Below are 24,373 nucleotides of genomic sequence, written 5' to 3'. Positions count from 1 at the left end.
ACTGCCCTGCACGCGTTTTATTTCACGAGATTATACAGTTTGAATTTTGGCGCAACATTTTCAATACGAATCCAGAATCTCTGAAGAGGAAATAAACCTGCTTCTCAAATCGTCCCTCTGCTCCTTGTATACAAAGTTTAGGAGTATTATGTCGTCATTCATTGTCCTCTAACGACGGGCTCATAATAAGTAATTTCAGAAGAACAGCAGTTTCATGTGAAATGTTTCACAGAGGACGCTAATGACACGGCCACATATGCGTAAAGTCGAGCCACAGGTACGACTTCATATAAATTCTGTGGACACGAGTTCTACGGTGATACCAAAAATGCAGCATTGTGTTTGTGCAGGGTAAGCAACAGAATTCTATTGCTGACCCGTAGCCTAACCTATGAACAGTTACGAGAATTTTATGTACAAAATAAATCCTACATTGGCTGACTGTTCCGTAGAAAGCAACGTGAGTTTATAGTTACATACGATGTTGACCTCGGACAAAATATGGTATATTGTACTTTTACGGGAGACCGTTTGTAATCAATGCTGATACTCACACACACTTCACGGTGCAAATATCTATGGCTGAAATCAAATGAACCTGCCAACATAGAGTGAAGATTACCTCTCTGCACCACAGGCATTGATGCACTCATTTGGATAGACAGCTTACGTAGGATTTCAGATTGATGATGCCTAGGGGCACACCAATTTATTCTGTACTTGCAATAAGTGATTGGAAAACGACAAATTGTGAAATTCTGACTCCACAACCGAAGACCTATCATTTAGACTGAGTGCTGACAAATCATTTACAGCCTACTAATAGTTTTTTATGCCCGGGGCCATAGCTGAAATAAACTTTCTGATAGACGAATATTTCGTCCATAGTGCGGTTTATTCTTTCAAATAAACTCATTCATTTACGATGGGCTCATTTCTTCTCCTTGGGCACTGCCTAGCAAAATCACACAAAATTTTCATTATATCCAACAGTGTGTGAGCATGGCCCGATCGCCGGCCGCTGTCGCCGAACAGTTCTGGCCGCTGAAGTCTGGAACCACGCGACCGCTACGGCCGCAGGTTCGAATCCTGCCTCGGGCATGGATATGTGTGATGTCCTTAGGTTAGTTAGGTTTAAGTAGTTCTAAGCTCTAGGAGACGGATAACCTCAGATTTTAAGTTCCGTAGTGCTCAGAGCCATTTGAACCATGGCTTGATCCTCACATGTGTGAGTAAAGATCTGTTTGCAATGGCGTACTAGAAACTCGTCGAATGGTGTAGTATTATTTAATCACAGGATGTGAGGTGCTACAAAGAGAACGAAAATTATGCTACCAATTTGTCGGTGGCCTGGTTTCGTGTCAACAACCCATATTGCATTACCCTTTTTTCGTTATACATACAGAAGTTCATATCCGTGCTTATACAACATTACACCTTTCGACGGAAATGTGTCAGACGTTATTAATCTTCACTCAACCGAGTGAACTAGTGTTATGGCAAAATACTGGGTTCCTGTTCAAGAAGACTGATTCAAATTCCCGTTTGGTTATACATTTTTAGGTTTTCAGTCATTTCTCTAAACCACAAAAGGCAAATGCCTAAATGACTCGTTTAAAAGGCTAAAATCCATTTCTTTCCCAAGTCTCTCTCTCTCTCTTTGATGAATTGCTCGTCAACAGGAAGTTTGACCATAATCTTCCCTTTTCATATAATGCTATGTGGGTATCACACGCTGACACATAGAAACACTTCACATGATCTTGTTAGTTGTAGCTTGATAATGTGCAAAGAGGCAAAATTAGGTAATCGTAAAGAATGTTTCTTTTTTTAAAAATAGCTTTTCCATATTACTTATTTCAAAACAATTACCATGCTTTATTGAAATATTAATCAAATGAGATGATATGTTCCAGAGAAATATTAAGTCTGAACTTTATCATTGATAATGAATAAAGGCCGAGGCAATTATTAAAATTGGTACGAACACCAGGATTCTCCTGCCCACTAGGCACCTGTGTTAAGTACTGTTTTACCCTGGCACTGTAGCACGGTTGAGCTACTACAGCTCGACTGACGATCCCCCCTCACAGCTTTACTTCCGCAGTACCTTGTCTCCTATCTTCCAAACTTCACTTGTCTGACATTATAATGGCACCTTAGCATTGACCGAAATGAGGATAATGCTGCCTGTATCTCAGGCGTAGGTGATATATTCATCAAATGAAATTATATGTTTCTACTACATGACCCTGACAATACTTTAACGTACTAACTGGTAGTTCAGGAACTATGCGATTGTGATGAAGAGATGAGCTACAATTTCCAGAATGTACACTTACATATATCACAAGAACTGTGACGTGAATAAATATAAGACGGAAGAATTTCTGCGTAGGATCGTTTCACGACTCGATGTTATTCCTTCGTTCCGGTGTCGTACTTTTTATATCTGTATCAGCTAGAGTAAAACCTTACATCTGACATTCAATATTTCTGTTGAACCTACATTCCTTTATTACACTCATAAAATAAGAAAAAGGGTACCGTAGCTAGGATTTCCGTATAAAATTAAATCTAATCTTTTGCGAAACGAGTACGTATTTCCATTTTCGATTATAATGAAACGTTACACAAACCTGTAAACTAGATCATCAAGAACGACACGTGGAACTAAATTCATCCTCATGCCACAGATTATCTCCGCAATAGTACTAAAATGGTAATGAGTAGAGCTTTTTACGTGATTTTTTTATCCCTAACAGGTGTTATTTTGATCACTGAAAAGTACCCGGTTCTTAGAGCAGTTAAAAATCGTGACGTTGCACCAAAAAGAACAAGTATATCTTTCTGTGGTGCACCCGTCAAAACAGGTTGAATACCAATGTTAATGTCCCCAGTGTCAACAGTGCAACAGTGAATTCGGGAAGACAGTATCAAATAAGTTACCGACCAGTAAATAACGAGACCTGTAGATTGGCCAGGGATGCCGTTGAACCCATCTTCCTATCTCTTTTTGAAGAAGTCTCGCATATTGATCACTTGAAATTAATCAGATTTTGAGATCGCTTCTTGTGACGTCATCGAGACATAGTAGCACTTGTTTTCGGGTTCCCACTTTATCTCACAGTTTTTGATTGGCGGAGCATAGTGTACCATTGGCTGTTTCGCTTACACAAAGAAGCTTCACCTGTACGAAAGTCATTTCTTTATATTCATTATCACTTGATACCAGTACACTGCCTATAAGCGCTCCGAGGAAAAATACAGTCGTGCCATTTATCCTAGGTGTCACTAATTTTGGAAACGTTTACGTAGTTTTATTATTATGCCTCATAATTAACCGAGTTTAGGACTGTGGATATTTACATTATATTCAATTTTGTAAACACTTACGAAGTTTTATTATTATGCTTCATTATTAACCGAGTTTAGGACTGTGGGTGTTTACATTATTTTCCTACACCGTCTTTGTTTAGCTATAGATATCACAGTATGAAGTACGTATATCTTCTGACGTATTTAATAATGATGTAACTCGAGAACCTAATGCTAGGTACGGTCAATCCTACATCATGTAAACAATTTCACACTTCTTCAACCCACAAATTACTAATAGTTTCGTGAAATTTAGTTTCAGTCACAATAGTTGCTTTACGTGAAATGCCAAAGAGATGTTAATCCTGGTCTACTACTACGTAAGTTAGTATAGAATATCTAAAAGATTAGGGCAAACAAGTAGGTTTCATGTACCATCTTTGTCACGACAGTTGTAAAGGGTAGTGACGAAGGGCAGCGTGAAGTTTAACTGCGAGATTGAAATTTCTTACTTTGGGACTAGATAAAATTATTGAACAGCCCAGAACACGTAAAATATTTCTTAATTTAAGACAACCTGTTTCGATATACTTTGTGGTCATCCTCAGGTGTTAAAACTCTTTTGTTGTGAAACGTGTTCTGTTTACGTTTAACCTCACGCCAAGTTTTCAAGTGGATACAAAGCGTCAAATTGTAAAAGGTTTCCCATAGCCAAAGCATTTAAAAACATAAGGCATATTTTGCTAAGGGTTACGTCCGTATACACATCGCGTACAGATGCTTGTTACATCAGAAAAACACAGTACATAGTTTTTTATGTTATGTATAAGCAACATTCGATTGAAACACTTCTGTTGGACATGCACCTTTATTTAGGAATACTGGTGGATTGTTATGGCGCCAGAAGCACTTTAGAGGGCACAGATAACATAGAAGGTCAACCATAAAAGTCTGGCGGCAGGCACTCACATGACAGCCGTTGACCAGGTGGTTGGACGTGAATCATAAAGCGCCACGAGGGTCCTGGTGCAGCAGTAGTCTACGCATTGACGGCGGGAACGAAAGCTAACCTGTCATATTCTGTACCAACTGATGGGGAACACCTGTGTACCATATTATTCATGACTGCTCAAACCCTCGTACCGATTTTAGACACAATGGTCTAACATATGACTCAGTCCTTTACTGTCTATTCAGCCTTATTTCGAATCGATTCCTAGCCGCTCATGCAAAGTTTTGTAACATTTTCGATCTCATCTCGTGGTCAGATTAAATTACACTGTACCTCTACCGATCGTATTAGTAACGAAAATAACAAATTTACAGTTGACAATTCTGAGAGAATAGGGAATGACAAACCCTACTTGACAATGTGCTGTTGGGGATAACTCGATTTTACAGTAGGCAGCAGTTTGCAAGAGTGCATGGCACTATCATGGTACTGCCCTATCTGCCAGTACTGCATTCTTGCAGGCCAGATGCACGTCATCCACCTGTCAAACCTCCCCGACAGAGCCTTCAGTGCAATTCTCAGTATTAAGCGATCCAAAATATGAATTATGCCTATTTAAACTGTCAACACATCCGTATTTGGCGAATTTGAATATTGCTGCCAATAAAGAGAAACTTATTCTGGAAGTCCTCAAGCAACACCAAAAAAATGGTTCAAATAGCTCTGAGCACTATGGGACTTAACATCTGAGGTCATCAGTCCCCTAGAACTCAGAACTACTTAAACCTAACTAACCTAAGAACAACACACACATCCATGCCCGAGGCAGGGTTCGAACCTGCAACCGTAGCAGTCGCGCGGTTCCGGACTGAAGCGCCTAGAACCAACCAACACCATTACCGTCTATACCTTAGCAGTTTGTCACCAGCAAAAAAAGAAAAAAACGCTTCCAAAATATTGTTAGAGTTCACTGACTGCGCAGCTTTACTTAGATAACGTTATATCGCAGTATGTGCATTAGGAAAGATTACTGAGTAATCTCAGTGCACATCCTTTCCGTTCAACCGCTGAGCCGCGTCTCGTCTAACAATGGTGTGTCGCACCAACGCTCATAATTCTAGGTGGCAGTGATGTGAGGCAACACAGCTTACCATATTTCCTATCTGCTTGTAATTACATCAGTCTCTACGATTTGCTTGCAAGGAAACAAACTCTAAACATTGCTGTAATAAATGTAGAGAATTGTCTACAGTCCACCACAGCCAAATCCACAGCGGATTGTTTTTCATTTCGGCTGTGTCTACTGATGGAAGCATCCTCAGGGACCAAAGTGAATGGGTTTCTGTCCACAAGAACTTTTATTTTGGGTATTTTCTTTGTGTTACTGTGCCTGTCGTTACTCTTTCCACGGCCTGCTGGCATTGTCTCCCATGCTGACTAGCTGTATTTGGGGCCATTGTGTGTGTCTATCTCTAAACTCGCTAACCAGCCTCCTAACACTCCAGTCACCTCAGAGTCTGTTCTGAGAGGCTCTCTGAATTAAAACTGCAAGACTAAACTTGACTTGCGCTATGCTTTGGAAGGCGACAGGTGACTGTGAGTTTATGCCCTGACAGCAATCACTTTAACTATGAAGCCTTCCACTTGAGTACCTGACCCATGCATCTGCTAAAATTGATTTTGTCCTTTAACTGTGTTTTTTATTGATAGGCATCGTTAGAAGTTATCTCAATTATCGAAACTTAAATAAACTTGAGTGCTGAAATAGTATCAACGAAATGGTGGCCCAGTCATTATTATTGTCAATTATTGATGGGTTATTATTTTATCAACAAAGGACTGACCTTTTATAAATGTTATGCCACAAGTTTATTGATTAAAAATATGACAAAAAATACATGTTAAGCATGAAGACAGACAAACATGGACTGATGGCAGTACATGTCTCAAACAATTAACTCCCCCTGAGTGGTAACTGGTTTGCAAAGACTAAGGTTTGTCTGACTGAACTATTTACTCTGGCTCAAAACAAGGATAGTGCAACCTGAAGTTACCTGACACTGAATAGACTTTGATGGATTTATTCTACACAGAAGTGATACTACGTTGATGCACCTGAGAACAAGTGGTGAGACTGTAATCCTGTTTGCCCTAACAAGCCAGAGCAGCAATATAATACTCTTTTCCTCGGTATGTGGAGCTGTCTCAGGTGATGGTCGCGATTAAAACCCCTGCGGAGCAGCCATGTGCGGCACTTGTAATTCGCTATCATGGGCACCAAATATGGAAAGTCGCGGCTGGTGATCTGTTAGACAGATCGCAATTACTCTTTAATGGCGCCCTGGAATCTCGGCAGATTCCAGCATGTGGCATTCCAATTCGCCAGTCACACCATGGACCAATTAGACTCACTTATATGGCAGTGTCCACAGTGAGATCAAGCGACCAGGCGGCGGACCTGTCACGAATAAGATTACACTCGGCACGAAGAGCTGTTTGAGATGACTGAAGTTTAACCCTCAATACAGCTAAGTCCTCACCATAGGCTTCACAGTCAAGACCAGTGCTAGTGCAAAGTCACGCTTAGGACAAGTGTCCCAAGTATAACCCACTCATAACAGAAGTCAGGACCAGAATGCTCTCCAGACTAGAGTCTGAATTAGAAGACCAAATTATTCTCCACCTATTTTCCATCAAACCTTGGTAAACTCTACGAAAGCACTCCCACAATCAGTCCCACAATGGTTTCACAAAAATCTTCGAGCTCCATGTCTCCCCACTAACACATCTGCTCTACTCCTCGAACAATCCTAATCAGAGTTAACAACATGCTTCTCATTTCAGGAGAAGCGGTCAATCTCTGAGTCGCAAATTAGCGTGAGACGCTGTGCTCCTGATTTGTATTTCCCCACGACCACTTTGGGCAGCAACTTTTGAATTTCCATATAGCACTAAAGCGAACAACAAATTTATCATGGGCATCATTACCTGAATGGCCCAGATGTCACTGCATGTCCGACCAAAGGCCCCAGCTGAACTAGCAGCAGTGCTTTTGTGTCCCAACACAGATCATTTCAGAGCCGCCATAAATGCTGCGTTCCTTCCAAAATTGTTTTGATAGCCTGAGGATTCCCAAAAACATTGTAGGCACAGGGATGCGCCACTTGACGGTTCCCTCGATAGCGTCCAGTCCACAGTCAACATAGAAACTCGCGAATTTTTATGGCCGCCATCCCTGTTCACAATGGGAGTTTATGATACTGTCGTAACGAGTTGGCTGGGCAACTTGGATTTATTTCACATCTCTGCCTCATCTGTGACAAGAGGAGCCTAACATGTAGGTCTAGGTAAGCCGTTTTAGTACCTCTTCGACCAAACGCATTGTCTGCACACTAGTACGAGAAATTCTTCGGCACAACTTTCTGTCCCCAGTAAGTGCTTCGAGATGTTCCTTTTCCTAATAGCTGTTTATGGCTTTCAAGCCCCAGACGTACATTGCAAGATTTAGTGATAAATGATCAAACAGCCTGCTTCTTCTCAACTCCACAAAATACTATTCGAAGAGAGCCGCTACAAAGATCCTGCATGCATTAACAACGTGCATGCTCCCATTAGTGCCTGCTCATGGTGATAACTTCCTGTCGTCTCACAAAGATGATGTCTCGGATGTAAAATCACATTAAATTTTACCATTGAATGTGGAGAATACTGACAAATTTACTCGCCCCATCTCGAAACTTACATATGTCCACTTCATATACTCTGATCATTATGCTGATTTTACCACCCTTATTATAATAAAATTCTGCTCTAATTAACATATTTTGTAACTTATTATGTTTCTTAATTATCGTTGTTGATGGTTTAGACTGTTAATTATCAGGCCTAAGGTGCGCATTGCTAAGACAGAACACCACCATGCCTCATCTGTATCACTAAAACATATAAATGGCCCCACAAAGGCAAATGATTGCTTAACATCTGTATAACGAATGGTAATTTTCATGACCTTTCATAAAAATATTTAATTATTCATTTTTTAAATTATTGTTTCCTGCTTTAAATACAGCTGTATTGAAGTGGGTAGCATTTCACTTATGCATCTCACGACAGCCATTTCAAGCTACTATGAATCTCTCTTTTGCTATTTTTGTGTTGTCCCTCAACTGAAACATATCGAAGACTGAGTTAGAATATACTCGAATTTGTAGAAGCATCTGGCACATAGGTCTTTTACTGCTCAGACTTTGAGAAAAAAAACACTGCAGTTTTACTGTGTTGAATGATCAGGACTGTCTTTATGGACTGTGAGAAAATTTTAGCTTTTGACCAACAGTGCATCAATAAGTGTGTGCATTTGATTTATTTGTTACTGTAATTATGACAAACTTTTTTCAAATCTGTATGGGCCACTGCCCAAAACAATTTGTTAAATTTTTGTGGGGAGCATGGGGCTATGTAAGTAGGCTGTTTAGGTTTTTATGTTGGTAACGCCACGTTGCGCTCTATATGAAAATCGCTGACTGTGCTGTGAGAAAACTGTGGTTGGTTTGCATTGTTGGAGTATATGCTATTGTAGTGTTGGGCAGTTGGCTGTTAACAGCGTGTAGCATTGCGCAGTTGGAGGTGAGCAGCCAACAGTGGTGGATGTGGGAAAGTGAGATGGCGGATTTATGAGAGCGGATGATCTGGACGTGTGTCCATCAGAAACAGTACATTTGTAAGAATGGATGTCATGAACTGCTATATATATTATGACTTTTGAACACTATTAAGGTAAATACATTGTTTGTTCTCTATAAAAATCTTTCACTTGCTAACTATGGCTGAATCTTTTATTTAGCTGGCAGTAGTGGCGCTCGCTGTGTTGCAGCAGTTCGAGTAACGAAGATTTTTGTGAGGTAATTGATTTGTGAAAAGTATATGTTAATGTAAGTCAGGGCCATTCTCTTGTAGGGATTATTGAAAGTCAAATTGCGTTGCGCTAAAAAAATATTGTGTGACAGTTTAGCGTTGATCAGAATAGGTAAAGAGCGAAATGTCTGAGTACGATGAGTTTTGCTCAGCTGTTTGAAAATCAAATAATGTAAGAGATTTATCAGCACAGTAATTCAATAATTTTTCAAAGGGGACGTGGTTCATGGTGTGGGTTCCTGTAGTCATGTCCTAGTTCATGAACCACGGGCAACGTATGAGTGGCCAAGTAAGTGGTCCCGACAGACGGTATACCAGTTACTTTGGAATAAGGCTGGGCATCTCGACCATATTCTGAGTCATGGTCACCTTTGTGCTCATACGGCGAAGACTACCAAGTCCACCGGTTAGTCCCTCAACCGTTAGGGATAAAACCCATTGGGACTCGGGGCAAGTAAGGCTAGCAACCTGCTTCCCTGGTACTTTAAATATGATGCTGGCAACAATCAGAGCAAAATGCCTCGGACCTTTGGAGGTGACGGAGTCCCACCTCTAACTGACAAACCATGGACTCCTAAGATACGACTTGGCAAACAAATGGTAAATAGATGGGGAGCTATTAAGATCAGTGGGGATACTCTGGGAAGAAGGTAGAACTGGCAGAGGCTGCAAGTAAGGTGGGGCTGGACCTTTTAGCTGTTAGTGACATTCGGGTAAGGGATGAGGAAGAAGAGGAAGTGGGAGAATGCAAGGTCTACCTGTCAGGAGTCAAAGCAGGAATAGCACAATGGGGTGTAGGGCTTTACATCAGGAAAGAAATGGAACCCAGCGTAGTTGCAATAAGGTATGTAAACGAACGACTGATGTGGATAGAATTGACAGTGTCTAGCAAGAAAATTAGGATTGTGTCAGTATATTCGCTTTGTGAAGGTACAGATCAAGATAAGATGGATAGTTTTTATGAGGCACTCAGTGATGTAGTTGTTAGAGTAAAGGACAAGGACAGTGTTCTGCTCATGGGTGATTTTAACACCAGGATTGGAAATCGAACAGAAGGGTATGAAAAGGTTATGGGTAAATTTGGAGAGGATATGGAGGCCAACAGGAATGGGAAAAAAGCTCTTGGATATCTGTGCCAGTATGGGCTTAGTAATCACAAACTCCTTTTTTAAACATAAGAACATTCACCGGTATATTTGGGAAGGCAGGGGAACCAGATCTGTCATTGACTATATAATAACAGATCAGGAATTCAGGAAGGCTGTGAGGGACACACGTGTATTCAGGGGATTCTTTGATGACACTGATCATTATTTAATCTGCAGTGAAATTGGGATTGTGAGGCCGAAAGTGCAGGAGGTCAGGTCCATATGTAGGAGGATAAGAGTGGAGAAACTTCAGGATAAGGAAATTAGGCACAAGTACATAGCAGCGATCTCAGAAAGGTACCAGGTAGTTGAATGTAGTCAATTACAGTCATTGGAAAAGGAATGGACAAGGTACAGGGACACAGTACTAGAAGTGGCTAAAGAATGTCTTGGAACAGTAGTGTGTAAAAGTAGGATGAAGCAAACAGCTTGGTGGAATGACACAGTCAAGGCAGCCTATAAAAGGAAAAAGAAGGCGTATCAAAAATGGCTACATACTAGAACTCAGGTAGACAGAGAAAATTATGTTGAAGAAAGAAACAAAGCCAAACAGATAATTGCAGCATCCAAGAAGAAATCTTGGGAAGACTTTGGAAACAGGTTGGAGACTATGGGTCAAGCTGCTGGAAAACCATTCTGGAATGTAATTAGCAGTCTTCGAAAGGGAGGTAAGAAGGAAATGAAAAGTATTTTGGAGATATCAGGAAAACTGCTGGTGAATCCTGTGGATGCCTTGGGCAGATGGAGGGAATATTTTGAAGAGTTGCTCAATGTAGGTGAAAATACGATCAGTAATGTTTCAGATTTCGATGTAGAATGGGATAGGAATGATGATGCAAATAGGATCGAATTTGAGGAAGTGGAGAAAATGGTCAATAGATTGCAGTGCGATAAAGCAGCTGGGGTGGATGAACTCATCAAATACAGTGGAATGTCAGGTCATAAATGGCTACACAGGATAATTGAAATGGCCTGGGAGTCGGGACAGGTTCCATCACACTGGACAAAAGCAGTAATCACACCAATCTTTAAACATGGAAACAGAAAAGATTGTAACAACTACAGAGGTATCTCTTTAATCAGCGTTGTGGGTAGAATCATCTCAGGTATTGTTGAAAGGAAAGTGCGAGTATTAGTTAAGGACCAATTGGATGAAAACCAGTGTGGGTTTAGGCCTCTTAGAGGTTGTCAGGACCAGATCCTTAGCTTATGGCAAATAATGAAGAAGTGTTATGAGTGGAACAGGGAATTGTATCTATGCTTTATAGATCTAGAAAAGGCATATGACCGGGTTCCTAGATGGAAGTTATTGTCTGTTCTAGAAGATTGTGGAATAGGAGGGAAACTTTTGCAAGCAATTAAAGGTCTTTACATGGATAGTCAGGCAGCAGTTAGAGTTGATGGTAAATTGAGTTCATGGTTCAGAGTAGTTTCAGGGGTAAGACAAGGCTGCAACCTGTCTCCACTGTTGTTCATATTATTTATGGATCATATGTTGAAAACAATAGACTGGCTGGGTGAGATTAAGATGTGTGAACACAAAATAAGCAGTCTTGCATATGCGGATGACTTAGTTGTGATGGCAGATTCGATTGAAAGTTTGCAAAGTAATATTCTAGAGCTAGATCAGAAATGTAAGGACTATTGTATGAAGATTATCATCTCCAAAACGAAAGTAATGTCAGTGGGAAAGAAATATAAACGGATTGAGTGCCAAAGAGGCGGGACAAAGTTAGAACAGGTGGACGGTTTCAAGCACTTAGGATGCATATTCTCACTGGATGACAACATAGGGAAAGAACTGGAAGCGAGGTGTAGCAAAGCTAATGCAGTGAGCGCTCAGCTACGATCTACTCTCTTCTACAAGATGGAAGTCAGTACCAAGACTAAGTTATCTGTGCACCGTTCAATCTTTCGACCAACTTTGTTGTATGGGAGGGAAAGCTGGGTGGATTCAGGTTACTTTATCAACAAGGTTGAGGTTACTGGATATGAAAGTAGCTAAGATGATTGCAGGTACTAGTAGATGGGAACAATGTCAGGAGGGTGTCCACAATGAGGAAATCAATGAAAAACTGGGAATGAACTCTATAGATGTAGCAGTCAGGGCGAACAGGCTTAGATGGTGGGGTCATGTTAACGCATGGGAGAAGCAAGGTTACCCAAGAGACTCATGAGTTCAGCAGTAGAGGGTAGGAGGAGTCGGGGGAGACCAAGGAGAAGGTACCTGGATTCTGTTAAGAATGATTTTGAAGTAATAGGTAACATCACAAGAGGCACCAATGTTAGCACTGAATAGGGGAACATGGAGGAATTTTATAAGGGGGCTATGCTCCAGACTGAACGCTGAAAGACATAATCAGTCTTACATGATGATGATGATGATGATGATGAGGGGACGTTTCACACTGCACTGTCACTTATTGCTTTCTCACAAATATATGGGAACCAACAATTCTGAATCAGGAAACCCATGGACTTATTACTGTGGACTACACAAACAACCGCAAACAGGATTATTATCCTGAATCTTGATGTTTTCATGATGTATAATATGATACACTAAATTTGTGGAGAATCAGCTTGCAACTTTCTTTCCTCTCGTCAGTGATTACTAAGTATTGTTTGTGTTATTTGTGCATCTAATACGAACTTCAAGTTTTAGAAACCTCTCAGGTTATTTAGCGCCGAAAAATTAGTGCACTGATTTAAACTGAAAAGAGGAAGACGCATAGAAACTCTCCTGCAACAAATACTATACCTAACTCCCTGCAACCGCAAGCAAAGGAATGATAGTAGTTCGTGATGGAATGATAATGGGGAACTACATTTTTACTCTGTGTACCCGAAGTCCATCCGTAATTCCTTTACCTATTGAAACGTAACGTGGTCTGCAGTTGTTCTTACGCTAATCTCTATCAGGAATTAGTGATTATAATAACTCAATACAATCCGTGAATAGATTCGTACACCATAAAATAAATAACACGCTTTTCAGATAAAAACGTGTTGTATTGTTGAGCCTCCCGCCGTGAACCATGGACCTTGCCGTTGGTGGAGTGACTTGGTGCCCCAGCGATACAGACAGCCCTACCTTAGGTGCAACCACACCGAAGGGGTAACTTTCGAGACGCCAGACAAACGCGTAGCTCCCAGAAAGGAGCAGCAGCCTTTTTCAGTAGTTGCAGGGGCAACAGTCTGGACTATTGACTGGTCTTGTCTCGTAACATCAACCAAAATGCCCTAGCTGTGTTGGTAATGCCAAAGGCTGAAACCAGGAAGGAGACTACAGTCCCGACGGCTTGCTGCTTTGATGTGAGTTAAAATGATAACAGCATTCTTTTGGATAAATTTTCCGGAACTTAATTGTCCCCCTTTGAGGAACACTGGGCAAGGAGTAATCAGGGCTATGTATTCATCAGGAGAAACAAAACTGGCGTTCTACGAATGGGATTGTGAAACGTTACATGCACTATAAGAGTAGGTAGATAAGAAAATTTAAAAATAGAAGTGGATAGGTTGAAGTTATATATAGTGGGATTAATGAAGTTTGGTGTCAGAAGGAAGAGGACATCTGGCCAGGTGAAAAAGAGGGTTACAAATCCAAAATAAAATAGTGGTAATGTAAGAGAGATTTAAAAACCCATAAAAATAGGAATGCTGGGAAGCTATTATGAACAACTTAATGAACGCCTTATCGTAGCCATGATAGACATAAAGCCCATACCCACGACAGTAGCACACGTTTATATGTCAACTAGCTCTACAGATAATAAAGAGATTGAAGAAACATATGATGAGATAAAAGAAGTCATTCAGGTAACGGGGTCAAAATTGGTTACGAGAGGGGGGGGGGGGGGCTGGAACTCGATAGTAGGAAAAGGAAGAGAAGAAAAAATTATACGTGAATCAGGATGAGGGAAAGGAATGGAAAGGCAGCTGCCTGGTAGCGCTGTGCATAATTTACTCGTCGTTAACACTTGGTTTGAGAATCGTGAAAGAATTTTAGATACTTGGAAGAGACCTGGAGACACTAGAAGGTTTCTGATAGCGATTTTTGAACCAGATTTTAAATTGTAGGACATTTTCAGGGTCCTATGTGGACAGTGACCAAAGTTTAGTGGTTGTAAACTGTAGATTAAAAGTAATGAAATTTCAAAAAAATAGGAAATTAAGGAAATGGGAACTGGATAAGTTGAAAGAACCAGTGGTTGTAAGTTTCAGGGAGGGCATTTGGCAACGACTGACTAGGATTACACTAGCCTTCAGAGATGCAATAGTTTAAGCACAGAGAATCAAATAGGTAAAATGACAAGGCCTTGTGCAAATCTCTGGATATCACAGGAGATACTGAATTTATCTCAGAATAAAATGAAGCAGACGAAATGGAATAGAAAAATTCTATAAATAAGATTGACATTAAGTACAAAATGACTAAGAGGAATGGGTAGAGAACAAACGTAAGTATTTGGAAGGGTCTGTCACTAGGGGGAGAGATACATTACTGCCCACAGCAAAATCAGTCCTTTCGAGAAACGAGAAACAGCTGTGTGAATATCAAGAGCTCACATGGAAGACCAGTCCTAAGCAAAGAAGGAAAAGCTGAAAAATGGGAGTATATAGAGGGACTATACAATGAAGATGAAGTTGCAGGTAATACCATAGAAATGAAATAATGTCATAATTCTAATTCTAAAGGAAGTACGTGCTGACAGATGAGAAGATTACTTAAGTATCAGTTTACTCGTCCGTACTTGCGAAACAATTACACGAATTATTTACAGAAGAGGGAAAAATCAAGTATAAGTCGATCTTGGCGAAGTTCGGTTTGGATTCCGGAAAAATATGAGCACATGTGGCGCAGTACTAATCCTATGACTTATCTTAGAATATGGGTTAAGGAAAGCAAATATCTACGTTTATATCATTTATAGACATAGAGAAAGATTGTGACATTGTTGGCTGGAGACCTGACTTCGAAAATCAGAGGGTAGTAGGAGTAAAATACAGTTAGTGAAAGGCTATTTACAACTTGTACATATACCAGACGTCAATTATAACAGTCGCGGGGCTTGAAAAGGAAGCAGTGATTGAGAAGGGAGTGATACAGGTTTGTACCCTATTCCAGAAGTTATTCAGTCTTTACATTTACAACCAGTTAAAGTTCAGGAAGAAGACAAAGAAACTTTGAGGTTTGCTGATGACATTGTAATTTTTCAAAGGCAGCATGCATGCATGGAATGGACCGTACCCTGAAAGGAAAATATACTATGAACACCAACAAAACCAAAACGAGAGTGATTGTAATGTAGTCGAATTCAGTTTGGTGATGTTGAGGTAATTAGATTAGGAAAGAGACTCTTAAATTAGTAGATGAGTTTTGTTATTTGGGCAGCAAAATAAATCATCATGGTCGCAGTAGAGAGGATATAACACGTAGACTGACAATGCAAGAAAATCGTTTTTGAAGACGAGAAATGTGTTATCAGGCATAGATTTAAGCATCAGGAGGTCTTTTCTGAAAGTATTTGTATGTAGGATAGCCTTGTATGGAAGTGAAACATGGGCAATAAACAGTTTAGACAAAAAGAAAATAGAAGTTTTTGAAATGTGGGGCTGCAGAAGAATGCTGAAGATAAGGTGGGTAGATCACGTGACTAATGAGGACGTACTGAATAAAATCTTGTGTTTGACTGTTTTCTGGAAATTTTCTTAAATGATTAATCACGTCATGTTCCTAACATCCTTTTTCTCTTCTTGAATTTCAGTATTCTTTAGTAAAACAGAAATGAAATTCGAGTAACTTGAAAGCCCACTAAAATGCTCCATTTGAGTCATGTGATGCCTGTGACCTCACGGGCTAGATCGCAGATCCTACCGTCAAAATGCTAATTCACAGTGATGTCTTGTTTTGCAATTTCAGTTTCGGAAAATGGTTTACAGATAGTCTGTAGTACCACATTGTACAAATACATCTATAAAAACTGCTGAAAAGTTGTCTTTGAGAGTTCCAGAGAATGAGAAACTGCGTAAAATGTGGTTGCACTGTACCGGTAAATTGCCACTACATCGGCGCACACACTTACTAACTTAATTAAAATATGTTTCACTGTGAAGCTAACATTAACTTACCTCCGAGATAAGCTCCCCGACAGTTACAATGAAGGATAGCGTCATTCAACAAAATTAAACTCCTAGTGAGAATTGTCGGTTTTCCAACTACACCTCAGTTACTCGTTAGCTCAACTGTTTGAGCGGTGGACCGTCGATTTTTATAAGATGATATCATAGATCGCTTGTTCGAATCTAACCCGAAGGAACATTTTAATATATGTGTAAAACAACTCGACAGTCCTCTCACGTGAAAACCAGATCACAATTACAGAACTTCACCACAACGATCAGAAACAGAATATTATTGTGTTTCCCTTGCTGTTTTCATGAGCTTTTATTTGCAGTCACTTTTCACACATGTCACGTTCTAAAAGATATTTTATAGTTAATGTGACCACGCACTTTTTACTTTACTAGAAAGAATGTTTTTATCTTTTTAATGTCCAACTGGAATCATTATTGTTGAAACTTTTGCAGTTTCATCATCTTACATAAAGATGAAGTAAGTCTGATTCAGACGCTAACGTTAGTTTACGTTGACAAGCATGACAGCCCTTAAGTTTGTGCCACCTGCATGTTGAACACGCTTTATATCCCTCCGTATAGCCTCATCGACTTATACCACGTTGTACTGTGGGCGTATGGTGATATCTTCACCACCAATAATGATTTCCTAAAAAAGTGGATAGTTTTTCGCGAAGTAAATGCATTTATCCTCTGTTGTCCATTTCTCAGACTGACGGTGAGATTAATGTCAAGCAGTAAACAATACATCCCAGAATCGAAATAACTGTTACAATCAGTTGTTGCTAACGCTATTTTCGTATATCGTGTAAAACATTAAAAAAATATATGATCATTGCAGCAGTAGAACATGTGGCCCCTTTATCTACAGTTGAATGAGCTATGCGTTGCTCCAGCGAACGCCTGCTGGAAACCGCATCTCGGGTGAGTGTGTTCTATACAGGATATCAGCACTAAGTTTCACCAAGATTGATTTTGTTGTGCTTTTGGGTCGTAGCTCATGACTGATAGTCGACAATCTAGTTATAATATACGAACCCATTTGCAAAAGTTCTACAATTCCTTTGTGTTGAGCAAGTTTAATGATGTTCCAGGGAGCCAGGAAAGAAATGTCTGTTGTTGTACATATCACGGCTCTAAATTGGTAGAGCATAAACGTATCAGTTTTCGCAAGGCTTCCACTACCAGCGTTCACAGAATTCCTTTTTAATGTTACTTAAAAGTTGTAATTGCGTTTCTCATCACTAAATAGCTAAACTGTTTGCAGAAAATGTAGTGAAAACCTCCTAACTTCGGCTAAGGCTACAGCAACACACATATAGCTTCGACTTACTCCCTAGTCTGTAACGTCACCAGAACTTCAGCCAATAAAAGAGCGTTTTCGATCACGTGGCAAGATATTAATATTTCGTTGTTTTTAAGCTTTAATTACGCCAAAATAACAGATATTTTGTGAGATTAATTACCGTAAATGCTATTTAAGTGTTATAGACAATCAGAATAACTATAATCCGAACCATATTTTTAGTATAGGAAAACAGACTCTTGGGAAGAGAAGACGGCTGTGGCTTAACCCTACTAGAAGAAGAAATCAGTTGACAGGACACATGCTAAGACATGAATGGATACTAACTTAGTATTGGTGGGAAGTGTGTGGGGGGATCGTACAGGGTAATCAAGAGATGAATACGCTAAGCAGATTCAGAAGGCCATAAGTTGCTGTAGTTATTCGTAGCTGAAGAGGCTTCCACAGGGCAAAGTGTCATGGAGAGCTGCATCAAACCAGTTTTCGGACTGAAGATTACAATAACAACAACATTGTTTGGACGCTGTTTCCCTCTCAAGAGTTTGGTGTACAATAGTAACAAGAAAAGCGTAAACATGTAATCGCCACTCACTTCCTGTTAAACTCCTTAGTGAGTAACCTCTAACAGTACTTACCGAGCGCCATGTCATCCTCAGACTATAGACGTTACTGGATGCGGATATGGAACCACTGCTGTTACGTAGCAGTAGGGAAACGAAACGTCAGGGTAGCTTTCAGTCTGCTTGCCAACTAGGCACACAATGTTCTCCAAGAGGATAAAGTGACTAACCTACACAGTCACGACCAGTACGTCTCCAGCGACGATTTTATTGAAAACTGAGAAATTTCACAACCATATAATACGAATAGTTCAATTTAACGACAGTGAACTGGGAAATGATGTAACGGCGCTACGTAAGCTTTGTTCATTTACGCTACTATTGTCTAAATATGTATGTACTGTCACAATCAAAATCATAAGATCGCAACACCATCTAAAGTTACTACCTACGCGACTGTTCGTATTGAGACTCTGTCATCATAAAATGAACAATTAAAAGGTTATTCCACTAGTGGAACTGCCATCAAACAAAGATCTGGCCTCAACCAACACACGACGCGACGCGCTCTGCCCTTCGAGGTGGCCTGTGGCCACTGCTTTCAACTTTCTGTCGTCTGTGACTTGAGACACACAACTCTCCTAATATATACACTTTTGTAAATACCTTGACGTACCATGGCTCCTCAATTGGAAAATCACTCACATCAGTTCTTGAACATCTCTTACGATCAGGTTAACTTCACGAAAATTTATATTTCTCGATTGATTATTTTTCTGAATTTCCTTTCCCTTGCTTGAGGTCTAGGGATGCGTCGAACTTATTGCAGTTCATGGGTGTCTCCCCACAAACTGCGTCTTAACTTTAGTTTTCTCCAGTCGTATCCTCCTGCCAAGATTCCAGAAATATCTGCTGCGTCGCTCCGGAACCGACTTGGGCGACTTTCATGTTACTAGCACCTCATTGGTGCTCAGCGCTACATCGACATACCAGCCAGGCGCACACCTTAGCGAATTCTGATGCAACTGATTGAAACTCAAATGTCTGCCGATACTATGATTGGATTACGCTGATGTTTGAATCAGACAATCTCATTATAAACGCAATACATCAATATAACATATTTCACACTTTGGCTGCATTGGGGCAATGAAATACTAGCGACAGAATAAAATTTGTGCCAGACAAGGATTCGAAGCCATATTTCCCGCTTTGCGCTAGCGGCCGCATGAAAATTTTCGGCTATACGAGCACGTTTCCGATCCGACCCAAATCACCATATGCCCCACATTACAGATTAGTGCCCCTGTCCATTATTCCTCTCCACTCGCAGCGCTACTGTATTCCTGCGAGAGCTCGAATGTGGTTGTGCATCTGCACTGAGAGATCGATAATCTATGAGGTATATACACATTATGTAAGTATGGTGTACAATCTTTCAGACATGCTTCCAGAAACAGAATTTTGCCTTGTATGCTGTGAAGATGGTGCGTGACAAAAACCGATAGATATTGAGGTTCAAATAGAAAGAGCTTATGGTTAAATAAATGTTTCTTCAGTTCCTTAACGGCTGTTGACTTTCACCTAACCAAACGATGTTTTGTAATCATATTACACTCGTCGGACACACAGTGACCTTCCCCATTCGACAGTGGTGTAACTCCTCATCCGTCATTATTGTAGGTCTGCTACCAGTTTCCGATTTCTAGTATCCCACAGATTCTCATCTGCACGACCTTTCTAAGGGCTGCTCGTCTCACTGGATACTTGTAAATAGCGTTTATACTGTGCTTCTTTTTCCTGCTATTGGGAATCAATTAAGAATATGTGATAGTGCTCAGTCTGTTTTACCTTTTACTGATGACATGTGGTAGTAAAAGCGTAGGTTCCATACACAAGTACTGTTCAGGTGACAAAATACAATACCTCTACAACACACAGTCCTCTCATTCTAGTCCTGGACATATTGCACCCTGCGGACAGGGACTAATACCACATGTCCTTTGGCCTAAGAGTGTTGCTGGCACTAGTAAGGCTATTCACTACAACAAAAATTACAGAAATAATATTCACACTAACATAATCTGTTCACTACAGATTTATGTATAAAACATTAATTCTTTACAAATATCCATCATCTTTTGGTCTTAGCGAATACAGTTCTTCTTGCACAGGCTCATGTTCTTGTCTCTTCCTCTGATTCCTTCTCCCAAATGGCTGTGATTTACATTGACATAACAACTTGACACTTTGCCAATTAGTCTACATACCTGTTCCATTCTCCATTCACCTGAGGAGGAAGAGAGGATGAAAAGAACTAGTACTTAACTTCTTCACATGCTGTAACCATAGGGGCTCCTTCAGTAAGTCCGATGTGACCTCACACTCCAAAATTCAACATCCTGTTGATAAACATTGCTTATGCGACGGTCACTGCCTGCTGTTTCGGCACGGCAACCATCTCCACATACCAAGAAACGTGATGTTAATATGAATCGGTTTCCTACTGGCATGTGATTGAACGGCCCTGAAACATCAATCCCAAGCATTTCGAATGGATTTTCTGTTTCCAATATATCTCTAATGGCATTCACTTCCGATTCAAGTCAGCTCTCTGACACACTACACAAAGTTCCTCACATATTCATTAACTTATATCTTCCTTCCTCTCTATCAGTATATCTTGGCCTCTCTCCGGTATCTTTCCCTGCATCCTCCATGATGAGGTAACATGTGAAAAGTTCTTCCTAAACAATATCCTCCTTAAACTATGCTGGTATTACCACCCACAGTCCTACTCTCATTTCCTTGCAGAAGAGCCTTTCTTGAACTGCAGATGCGTTTTGCACTGTTTACAGTCACTGTCAACACTCTGTACTGCCAGCCATCCTGCACAACCTTGTTTCAGAACTTCATACACTGCCACCTTCTTGCTTAATGTTTCCGCATCCCAGTGCTTCCTCCCTGGCTTGTGTACTAATGCACAGTCATATCCATTAATTTCTATGAGAATGCAAAAAGCACTGATCTGGCTGTAGAAAGCTTTTTATTTAAGCCATAACCGTTTATAAACCAGTTTAGGCGCATCCTCAGTTGATTTAAACAGGGACTAGAAAGGGAGTATTTTGCTGTTTCTTTGTATATACATTGGTTTAGAAAATATTTTTTATATTTTTATATGGAATAGAATAATCATGAGCATTAGATACTTCCTTTAACTTCATCTAGATCATTATTTTATGCTATCTGAAGCCTCTACCCAACCTTCATGTCATTAAAATAAATCTACTAGAAGGTTTTGTCAAATTGATGGAAAGTGGGGTGTCCTTAAAACAAAATAAAACGAGCATTTGGTGCGGAGAGAATAAAATAAACCGTACAATGTGTGTGAAACTGTATATAAGCACCAACGAAAACATACCGTATTTGTCATCAGGAGGCGATGTGGGCATGGAACACCAAACCAGCTGGAGTTCTATGTAAGCACCTGCGAGGTAAACTACATTGACTGTGGTGTCAAAGAACCCAGTGAGATGTCGCTAAGGAAAGTGGGTCTAGTGTGGCGAATGGTGCTGACCAAAAGTATAAACAACAATTTAATTCCGCAAGTGATACAAAATACGGACAATGCACAAATAGAAAACTAATATTATAGATCCTGTATGATGCTGTGTACTATTATTTATAATGGATTTTATTCCATGCAGTTTTAAAACCAATGTAGAATTTATAATCAGTAAAAGTTTTCACATGCAGAAAACCACATTGTCGAAACCATGAACAATGAGCTATAAGGTTAGATAGTAAGAATTTCCTGAAATATTCGTCTGTCTCAGTTCTCTCTGGATATTAAAGTTGAGCTCAGGAGATTTTTGTAAGGCTCAGGTTGTTACTCTTATTCTCCGAATATATTATTTCCACACTCTTATGCATGTCTGTTACCTGATGTCCTGCGTCACATAAATCCACACTTAGTGCTGATCCTGACTTCGCGCAGTTGATGTGAAATTTAACCAAATTCGAAAAACTTCTACTAGTTTCACCTATATTTTTTCGTCACATGGCAGACAGGAAGTGCGCTAGGCTTCCAGTAACTTAAACCTATCACAAATAATGTTTGCCTTGTGTCTAAGTTTTTCGCCGTAGTTCTTAAGAATATAATAAGTAGGCATTATATCATATTTTGAAACCCAGTATATATTATTCTGTCAGCTATGACTCCAAATAAAGGAATCCTATGGTACTTTTCTCTAATGTACACTGTATCGTCTGTTGTGATAAGAGAGTTGCCATTCTTTGGCTGCGATGAAAATTGTGCCACATTGCGATGCACATGTAGCCTTTTTAATAGATCCTTGTTAATGTTATGTACAAAAACATTGTTATAATCATTCGAGGCGTCTGTATATTTTGTTGCCTGAAACTCATGTTTTAAACCCTTGGCGGATAACGGAAAGTTGTGTAGGCAAAGCGGAAGTGTACTAACTCCCACCCTCTTATATTGTATTTGGTGGTTATATGTGCTGGTTTTCGGTAAATATCGTATTCAAGTAAGTTGCTTTTTAACTTTATGCATAAAGCTAAAAGTGGAAGGATTTCATTTTCACTCTATTCCACGGTATATAGAAATTTATTTTATTTTGTTTAATTGCTCCGAAAACTTATCAGATTCATGAAAAGACCTTCTATATAATAAAGCATTTTCATTAACATATGTTTTACTCAATAACTTAAGGTTTTCCATCATATTATGTTCGAACATATTCATGAATATATTGGCAAGGCAGTAGTTCCCTTTGGATCCCTATGTAATTCGGTGCCCTCCGATACACACGATTGAACAGCGGAGGAGTGGTACTCAAGCGTCAACTTTAGGTTACAATATCTCCGGATGTAATTAACATTTTACAATTCAATAAAAGGCACTGATTATATATCTGTCTATATGTTCAGATGTGCTAACAAAACTAACGGGGTTCCATTTAAAAAATCGTAGGTTTGTGTTAAAAAAATACTTCCTTGCGTTTTTGTATGGTTTGTATTAACCAATTACACTAGCCCCTCTCCTCATGTTCGACCAGTAGAATCGATTCGTCAGTATTTGATGTTGTTTACGAAATATATCCAGCGGTAATGTTAGATGACTCACCCTGTATATTATAATCCAGTTGGTCTTTCAAATTATTACTAAAAGTATCTGACAGTAGCCACTCCAAATGATATCAGGGCCAGGTTCTGGCATAATTTATAGGATGGATTAGAAAATTATCCTCGTGCACTTTTATGTCACCCCTCAGTACACCAAAGCGCATGCTAAGAGCAGAGGAGAAGGTATAATCCCATAGTCCAGCCACCTCCCGGTGCGTTCCGGGTGTATAATGTACATTATTGTTGTTCAGGTTTTGTATCTCGGTCTGAGTCACTGTGCATCATACAGAACGTTGTAGGTGGCCACTTTGACCATCTGTGACTGTCACCTGTGCAGCAGGCTGCAGGTGAGACCAGCCCTTATAGTCGACTGGATTCGTTCCACAACAAGCTGTCTTTTGTCACAATCTGTCAATTAACCCATTTAATTATTCTAATTTATAAAATGTAGACTGCATAATGCAACCGTTAAGGTACGACGATGAAGTGAGCAAACACTAATGTGTTTCGTATTTTGTCTCTCTATAGCAAAGGCAAGTATCTCTATATCAAAGGCACCCCCCGCAATTGAAGCTCCTAGTTGTAATTCAATTGCCCGTAAATGAAACCGGCGGATGCTCCCTGCGTGGAACATCAAAAGGAAGTGTTTCTGTGTAATCAAAGCAATAATAATTAAATTTTATGCCGGTCTGTGGAAAATGTTTCGCTCCGCATGGCCAAGGGCTTCACAGGGTTTCGAGCGAATTACACAGGGGATTTATCGCAGTGATTTCCACTTCTCGCTTTGAAGGAGGCTAAATCTGAGTGGAAAGGGCCTTCGCTCGGGCGTGAAACGCAACCGGAGGATCGCATCTGTTGCGTTGTCTGTTGGCAGGCGTCTGTGTGGCCT

The sequence above is a fragment of the Schistocerca cancellata genome, chromosome 2 (genome assembly GCF_023864275.1).
Source record: "Schistocerca cancellata isolate TAMUIC-IGC-003103 chromosome 2, iqSchCanc2.1, whole genome shotgun sequence".
NCBI classification, from domain to species: Eukaryota; Metazoa; Arthropoda; class Insecta; order Orthoptera; family Acrididae; genus Schistocerca; species Schistocerca cancellata.
This window is presented reverse-complemented; position numbering follows the sequence as displayed.